Raw genomic sequence first — 9,169 nt, forward strand, 5'->3', positions numbered from 1 at the left:
TGGACAGTGCCCCAGACATTCAGCTGCCCAAGGACATCATGCTGCCAGCTGCTGCTCTGCCTTGGGTGCTTCGAGGCCCATAAAAGATGATGATTTCTGCCCCCCCAGTACTTGTCTGTGACTGCTGCATCTTGGGTGCAAGACTGGTGCAGGCAGGCAGAGCTGGAGAGCTCTTGTTCTCCCTCTTGTCCCTTGATCTGTGCCTCTTGCACTCCAGCTCCCAAACAGCTGGGACCTTGCTGGACTTGTTCCACAGTGCCTGAGCAGCTCCAGCCCACACCCAGTGCTCAGATCACTGCATCCCTCCCAGGTCATCCTTGCCCCCAGACAGTACCCAGAGGGCATGGGATGGGTTTTCCATTCCCTCAGGACCCTCACCAAGGCTGCCAGACACTGAAGTGTCCTCTCAGGGGGCTGCAGTGAGCTTGGGCCCTGGCTGTGAAGGGTGGCAGCTGCCAGTGGAGGGGGGGGCAGGAAGTGGCCAGCACTGCTGGGACCAGTGGCCATAGCTCAGGGCACTGTGGGGTTTCATGGGAGGTTTTGGGGGTGACATGAGACCTCTGAGTGGCACTGATAAGCAGGGAACTGGGATGTCTTGGGGAGCAGGGCACTACCAGACAGTGGTGCCCACACAGGGACATGCATGATGGTGGAGCCAGTGATGCTCACCCATGTGGGACACTCCTGTTCCCCAAGGCCCTTGAGGGTGTCCTGTGGGTGAGCTGTGACCAGCCCTTGGCCAGAGCTCCTGTGCTGGAGCTGCTGGTGGAGCATGAGTGGGTCCCTGGATGCAAGGGGAACAGTGTGCAGAGCCCTGGGGACATGGAGCTGCCCCCCAGCACCCCAGCACACCCCCAGCCATAGCCATGGACCTCACCTGGGTCCATGCCATCCACACCATGCAGGCTGCAGGAGATGACCTGGCAGTGCTGGGTTAAGGGTTGGTGATCTTGGACTTGGTGATCTTAAAGGTCTCCTCCAGCCAAAACAATTCTGTGATTCTCCATACTGCAAATATGTTGTGGAAAGCCTGAGGATCTGGAGAGGTGAGTTCAGAGGGAGGCACGTGCCTGTAAAATAGAAAATAATTTACTTTAATCAAGGTTTGAGAAGACAGAGGGAGTTGGGAAGGCAGAAGGAGTTGGGAAGGCAGAGGGAGTTGGGAAGGCAGAAGGAGTTGGGAAGGCAGAGGGAGTTGGGAAGGCAGAGGGAGCTGATGGAGCAACATATTAGATGACATTCACTCAAGAGCCATTTGGAATACTAATTCCTGTTTTGAAGCTCAAATGCAATACAGCTTCAAAAAAGCCTATGGTAAAGTTTTTGAGTTTGTGGACAGCTTTTAAAGATATTTGAGCCCTGATTATTTGGTCCACGTCACTTAGAAGTCTGTTCCATTCCCCTTCAGTGACATTCAGGTCCCCTTAAATGCCATTTTCTTTAGAAAATGAGACTGACCATCTCATTTCCTGGAGTTGATCATTGGTGCTGGAAGCCCAGGAATTAAGCAGAATGCTGCAGTGTGTGAAAGATGGGACAGAAACTAATCCTCCAAAGGCCATAATGGTGGTGTAGAAACCAGCAGGATGACCTCAGACTGCCACACTCAGCTCTGCCCATTTGGACTCAGCACTGACACAGAAGGCTTTGAGCCAGGTGATGAAAGCATTTGGTGACTTGCAGCTGAAAGATTGAAAAGAGTGAGGCAGGTAGATGAAGGGAGCTTAAAAATAGCCATTCAATATTGATTACTTAGCCTTTCATGCAGGAGAAGAAAGGGACATCTACATGTTTAAAAGCATTTGAAGAGAGAAACTCTGCACTGGGGGGAAATATTTTCACAGAAGGCAGCCAGAAGGTCTCATCAAGGGCAAAAAATGGGAAAGAAAAGAGGGAAGTGATTTGCTATGAGATAAGCCCAGCTCTGGCAGTTTGGACAATGTCTATTATTAGCCTGTTTTCATGGAAATGGGGCTTTTGCAATCTGCTGTCTGGGTGCAGGAGGCAATGGCAGCTGATGTCTGCAAACTCAGAACTGAAATGCCTTCTTGCAGTCAGACAGCTTCTGTTTGCAGCCAGCACTGCCTTCCTGCAGGCAGGCACACATGGGAGCTGTAGGTCAGTGCACCTGGCACAGCAGCAGCCCTCTGCCCCTGCAAAACCAAGCCCAGCTCTGGGGAGGATTAGCCCCAGAGCTTTCCTCCACTCCAGCTCAGGGCTCCCCTGCAGGCTGCAGGTGGAAGTCATGAGACAGAGGGGACAAATCTCAGGGTGGGGACTATCCTGGGGTGGGGGTGAGCACCGTGTGAGAGCTGAGGAGGAGGATGGGGGTGCTGACTGGGGGAGTGAGGGCAGAGAGAATCACAAATCACAGAATCTGTCTGGTTGGAAAAGACCTTCAAGACTATCCACTCCAACCTGCGACCCAGCAATGGCTTAGGAACAAGTTTGGCTGTTAGGAACAAGTTCTTTACCACGAGGGTGGAGGAACACTGGAACAGGTTGCTCAGGGAGATACTTGAGGCCCCATCCCTGGAGATACTCAAGGTGAGGATGGACAGGGCTCTGGCCAACCTGATGTTGAGGATGCCCCTGCTGACTGCAGGGGGGGGTTGGACTGGATAACCTTTGGAGGTTTCTTCCAACCCAGACTATTCTGTGATTCTATGATTCTATAATTCTATGATTCAGAGAGTGGCAGGAAGGTGCCATGGGGCCAGGCTGGGTGTGCCTTGTGCTCTGAATCCTGCTACATCCAGAGGATTGTAGCCCACTTGTGTGTGTTCCTGCACAACCCTGCATCCTTTAACAGGGATGTTGGACAAGATCTCCAGAGATCCTTCCAACCCCTTAACATCCTGTGATTCTGTGGTTCTGCATTGATGCTGAGGTGAAGCAGGTTCTTCTTTCCCATGTCAGTGCTGGCTCTGCTCACACAGCAGTGCTCTTCCCTGGTTATGTTTAAAGAAATGTATCTGCTTGCCATCAGGAGCAAGGCCTGGTAGAGACTCAGGGCTTGGAGTCATCTGTGGGGATCTGGCAGAGAGGCTGCAGCCTCAGCTGCAGCCATCTCATAGAGCTGGAACACAAACCCTATGAGGAGAAGCTGAAGTAGCTGGGGGTGTTTAGCCCCCAGGAGGAGAATAGGAGGCTCAGGGGAGACCTCATTGTTGTCTACAACTACCTGAAGGGAGGTTGTAGCCAGGTGGGGGTTGGGCTCTTCTCCCAGGCAAGCAGTGACAGAACAAGAGGACACAGTCTCAAGCTGTGCCAGGGGAGGTCTAGGCTGGATGTTAGGAGGAAGTTCTTCACAGAGAGGGTGATTGCCCATTGGGATGTGCTGCCCAGGGAGGTGGTGGAGTCACCATCCCTGGAGATGTTCATGAGAAGCCTGGATGAGGCACTTGGTGCCATGGTCTGGTTGATTGGATAGTGCTGGGGGATAGGTTGGACTGGAGGATCTTGGAGGTCTCTTCCAACCTGGTTGATTCTATGATTCTATGAGTCTATGATCTCTGGGTGAAATACACCCCCTGGGCTGGTTTCTAAGCTTTCAGACATAGAGCTGTGGGTACCCAGCTCAAAGTGTCCACACTCTGCTGCATGGCTGGAGGGTGTCAGGCACATGTCTCTGCAGTGCCACACTACTCTCCAGATGCTGAACCTTACTAATCCCTTTGTGTTTTATTGCAGTGCAGTGCATGCAGTGCAGTGCATGCAACCTCCTGCCTGGGCAGAGGTTATTTCTTCTTTCCCTGCTCTCTTTTCTGTCAGTCTGGTGTAGAAGTCACTCAAGCTGTAGGGAGAAGAGATCTTTGATCCAGGAGCAAGGAAAAACCTCTGTCACAGAATCACAGAATCACAGAATTACTGAGGTTGGAACAGACCTCTGAGATCAAGTCCAGCCTATGACCTAACACCACCACATCGACCAGACCATGTCACTAAGTGCCACATCCAATCTTTCCTTAAACACCTCCAGTGTCTGATTCCCCTTTCCATGAGGAAGTGCTTCCTAACATCCAACCTGAACCTCCCCTGCTGCAGCTTCAGGCCATGCCCTCTCATTTTGTCACAGGTCCTTAGCTGTGGGGATTTGTGCAGGGCATAGCCCAGGATCCCCTGAGGGGATTTGAATTTGAATTAAAAAGATATCAGCAGAGCCAGGTTTAGGCTTCCCACTGAGTGCTCTCATGACACTGTACATGCAGGGGTGAGTGACAACTCCCTGCAGGGTGAGGCTGAGGGCTGATCTGAGTTTTCCTTGTGCCTTCCAGCCACAGGAGCTCTTTGCATAATTTTTATCAATGATGAGTGTCACTTCCACGCCGGATGTTGCCTAAAGCCTTGTGGTTTCCTCTGCCCTTGCATGGGACCATGCTGGTGGCACTTCCTCGAATTTCTTTCTGCCTGTGTTTGCTTCTGTGCATGGTGAAGGCAGAAAGGCTGCCATGATCCCAAAGCACAGGGCCCCACACACGTGCCTGCCAGCCTCCCCCCAAAGAGCTGCAGGAAGCATTGCTCTGCCCTGCTCCAGGGTCACAAGCACAGCCTGCTTCTGCCAGCTAGCAAAGCCTTGTCCTCAAGGCAGGGTCTCTGCAGAGTTGGAGAGGATTTCCTAAAGCCAGCTGCAGGCTGAGGCAGTTAGGAAATGCCTTGGCTTTTCTTAGTGGGCTTGGGGACCAGAAGTGTTGCTGTCCTCCCACAATAACTGAGGTCATCCCTTGTCTTCTAGTCTAAATGAATCCCAGGACGTTGGCTGGCTGCCCTGTCTGAACACAGGACTCTTGCTGCTCTTTCCTCACTCTTCTCCTATCACTTATTTCTCTGCTCTGACCACACACACACTGTCCCTGCCGTTTGTGGCTGCTCTGTCAGTGCTGCTTTTCCCATGTCACTGGGCCTCAGCTTGTCCCACTCTACCTTGCAGGCTGCCTGTCCTCATGTAGGTAGTGATGGTCACAGAATTAACCAGGTTGGAAAAGACCTTTGAGATCATCCAGTTCAACCTATCACCCAACACCATCTAATCAACCAACCCATGGCACTGAGGGCCTCATCCAGCCTTTGTTAAACACTTCCAAGGATGGTGACTCCACCACCTCCCTGGGCAGCCCATCCCAATGGCCAATCTCTTCTGTGAGGAATTTCTTCCTAACATCCAGCCCAAACCTCCTCTGGTGCATCTTGAGACTGTGTCCTCTTGTTCTGGTGCTGGTTGCATGGGAGAAGAGCCCAACCCCCACCTGGCTACAACCTCCCTTCAGGTAGTTGTAGACAGCAATGAGGTCTGCCCTGAGCCTCCTCTTCTCCAGGCTGAACACCCCCAGCTCCCTCAGCCTCTCCTCACAGGGCTGTGCTCCAGACCCCTCCCCAGCCTTGTGTTCTAGACCCCTCTCCTGCCTTGTTGCCCTTCTCTGGACACATTCCAGCATCTCAACATCTTTCTTAAATGCCCAGAACTGGACACAGCATTCAAGGTGTGGCCTAACCAGTGCTGAGCACAGGGCAGAATGATTTCCCTGTTCCTGCTGGCCACACTGTTCTTGATGCAGGCCAGGATGCCCTTGGCCTTCTTGGCCACCTGGGCACACTGCTGGCTCCTCTTCAGCTGCTGTCAACCAGTACCCCAGGTCCCTCTCTGCCAGGCTGCTCTCCAGCCACTCTGTCCCCAGCCTGTATCTGCCTAGGGTTATTGTGGCCAAAGTGTAGGACCCAGCACTTAGACTTGTTAAATCTCATGCCCTTGGACTCTGCATGAGACTCTGCTCTTTCAGCCTTTGGGAATCATGTGTTCTTTGGAACACTGGAGCTGGGGTTGTTTAGCCTGGAGAAGAGGAGGCTCAGGGGAGACCTTATTGCTCTCTACAACTACCTGAAGGGAGGTGTAGCCAGATGCTCTCTTCTCCCAGACAACCAGTGCCAGAACAAGAGGACACAGTCTTAAGCTGCACCAGGGGAAGTTTAGGCTTGAGGTGAGGAGAAAGTTCTTCACAGAAAGAGTAATTGGCTGTTACAGTGTGAGAGCTGAAATCCCCCTCCCACACTGACAATGTGCTGCCCAGGGAGGTGGTGGAGTCACCATCCCTGGAGATATTCAAAAAATGATTGGATGTGGCACTTGGAGCCATGGTTTAGCTGTCAGGAGGTGTTAGCTATCAGGTAATAGGTTAGACTTGATGACCTCAGAGGTCTTTTCCAAGCTGGTAGATTCTGTGATTCCCTCCTTTTTTAAAGGACACATGTATCAGACACGCAAAGGCACTTGATAATGCAAGACCAGTGTCCTGTTTGCTCATCACTGGCTTTCCCTGATTCCTCCTGCTCCATGTGAGTTTGTCCTGCTAATCACCAGTGATTCAGAGGTGGCCACAGCCTGGCTCAGTAGGAAGGGAGGGGAATCTCTGGGGCCTTTATGTTTGACTATATCTGCCATATCTATCTCTTCCTCACTTATTTGCTTTCTTTTCCCTTTTCTCCCCTACGTGCTCCAAATTTGGAACCTATTGAGTACCTGACCATAAACTCTTGTTCTGTTTATGCAAAGCCAAACCAAAACAAGGTGGCATCTTTGGCTTCTTGCTCCCCTTCTTGACTAAAGGGCTTTTGCTGGGTTTTGTTTATCACATTTGAATTTTCTGGGGTCTTCTGGTTTTCTGTGTTTCTTCCCTGAATTTCTTGTGTGTTTCTCTGCTGAATCAGAAAGTCATCTGCTTACAGAGGTCTTCCATGGCAGGAGAAATAAACCCCTAAGTTATTTCTTCTCCTCTTACATCAGTTAAACTCTATTCTCACCCTGCAAGGTTAGACTAGATGATCCTTGAGTTCCCTTCCAACCTGGCATTCTATGAATCTATGAATCAGTTCCTTACCTTTAATTCCTTCAACACGAGCTATCTCCTTTTGCTGAGTGGCAGTTTTGTGCAATTCATTGAAATATTCTCAATTCCAGTTAAAATGGAAAGTATTTCATCAGCCTCCAGTAAGCAGTCCCATCTGGCTCTCTTCTAAATGAAGAACTGAAAGTGTGACCAAACCTTCTGCAGCAGAAGGGAAACACTTTCGCCATTTCCATCAGAAATAAACTTTGCAGTTGGGAGATTTGCTGTGGTTCCTACTGGCTGAGGAGCTTTCTTCTGCTTGCTGCTAAAACCAGTGCCCACAGCTCATCACACCTCTGCTTGGCATTGCCATCATCCCCCTTCCCAGCATTTGCTGGGGGTGGGATATTCATAGAGTCATAGAATCATAGAATGGTCTGGGTTGGAAGGGACCTCCAAAGGTCCAACCCCCTCTGCAGTCAGCAGGGACATCCCCAACTAGATCAAGTTGCTCAGGGGCTTGTTGAGCCTCACCTTGAATATCTCCAGGGAAGGAGCTTCAACCATCTCCCTGGGCAACCTGTTCCAGTGTTCCACTACCCACATGGTAAAGAACTTGCTCCTAATACCCAATCTAAATCTGTTCTTCTCTACTTTGAAGCCACTGCCCCTTGTCCTATCACCACAGGCTTTTGTAAACAGCCTTCTTCTAGGCTCCCTTCAGCTACTGGCAGGCTGCTCTAAGGTCTCTCTGGAGCCTTCTCCTCTCCAGGCTGAACACCCCCAGCTCCCTCAGTCTGTCTTTGTGGCAGAGGTGCTCCAAACCCCTGATCATTTTCATGGCCCTCCTCTGGATCTACTCCATCAGGTCCATGTCCTTCCTCTATTGAGGTCTCCAGACCTCACCACCATTCTGGCACTTCTTGTTTCCCATTCTGCATTCTTACCTCTCCCACTCCTTTTCTGTCTGCTTGGGCAGGCAAAGGGACTCCCACCAAGCCAGCATTGCCCACTGCCATTGCCCATGCCTGGAAGGGACCCCAAGGTAACTGTAGAGTTGAGATGAGCACCCTGTCAGCACCCTGTCAAGCTGAGCACCTGGCCCAGCACCCTGAGCCTTCAAACTGTCCTGTGTAGTTGAATCCACTGCTGCCCTTGGGAGATGATTCCAGTGTCCAACTGTTCTCATGGGGAAACATTTTCTTCCAGAGTCCAGTTGGAATCTCCTGAGGAGTAACTCACAATCTCCTTGAGGCTTCATCTGCAAGGATGCAAAGAGCTGATCTCAGTGGGCATCAGGAGAATCCTCTCCTCCCTCCAACTCCCACCCTTAACACTCCCCTGACATGGCTGCTTTTGCTTTCCTGGGCTATGTCCACAGAGGGATGAAATGATCCTGCTTGGGATGAAGTGGGTGAACAGCAATTGCAACAATTTGATGGTAAAGAGGCTGCAGACTGTAGCCAAACCTAAAAATCCTTGGAGGGGTGCAGATCCTCTGTTCACCAGGGAAACAGGGAAGGTGGCAGGCCAGGCTGCAGCCTGAGCCCTCTGCTCCAGCTCTGGAGCAGGGAATACAATCCAGTCCTTACAGACCTTGTTGTAGCCTTCCAGGATCTGAAGGGGGCTACAAGAAAGCTGGGAAGGGACTTCTTAGGGTGTAGGGTAGTGATAGGACTGGGAGGAATAGAACAGAAATAGACATGGGTGGATTCAGATTGGATGTTAGGAAGAAATTCTTCCCTGTGAGGGTGGTGAGAGACTGGCACAGGTTGCCCAGGGAGGTGGTGGAAGCCTCATCCCTGGAGGTTTTTGCAGCCAGGCTGGAAGTGGCTGTGAGCAACCTGCTGTGGTGTGAGGTGTCCCTGCCCATGGCAGGGGGGTTGGAACTGGCTGAGCCTTGAGGTCCCTTCCAACCTTGACAATTCTATGATTCTATGATGCTGCCGGGGCTGTTGCAAAGCAAATCCCTGCCTGGGGATTGCTGGTGCTGCCTAATGGCTGCCTGCTTGGCATTGCCATGGGGGCTCTGGCCATGGAGCTTGGTGCCAGATGGAGCTGGCCGTGGCAGATGGAAGCACTGCAGCAGTGCCAGTGGTGGTGTTGGAGGGGTTAGGGCTGCAACTGGTCCCTGCTGGACACCCAAATGGAATCTGAAAGTGGCCGGCCTGTGGCCAGCACTTCCCCTGCTGTGGTTTCCTTTCCTTCTCCAGCTCAGCAGATCTGGGCCATCCTGACATAATTTCCCCGGTACCATTTGCTCATCTGGCTTCCTCGAAACCCAGTGCCCGCCCAGCGGCTGGGGATAAAAGGAGGGCACTGCCCCAGGGCCCAGCATCACCCAGAGG

Source organism: Indicator indicator, chromosome 30 (assembly GCF_027791375.1).
Source record: "Indicator indicator isolate 239-I01 chromosome 30, UM_Iind_1.1, whole genome shotgun sequence".
NCBI lineage: Eukaryota > Metazoa > Chordata > Aves > Piciformes > Indicatoridae > Indicator > Indicator indicator.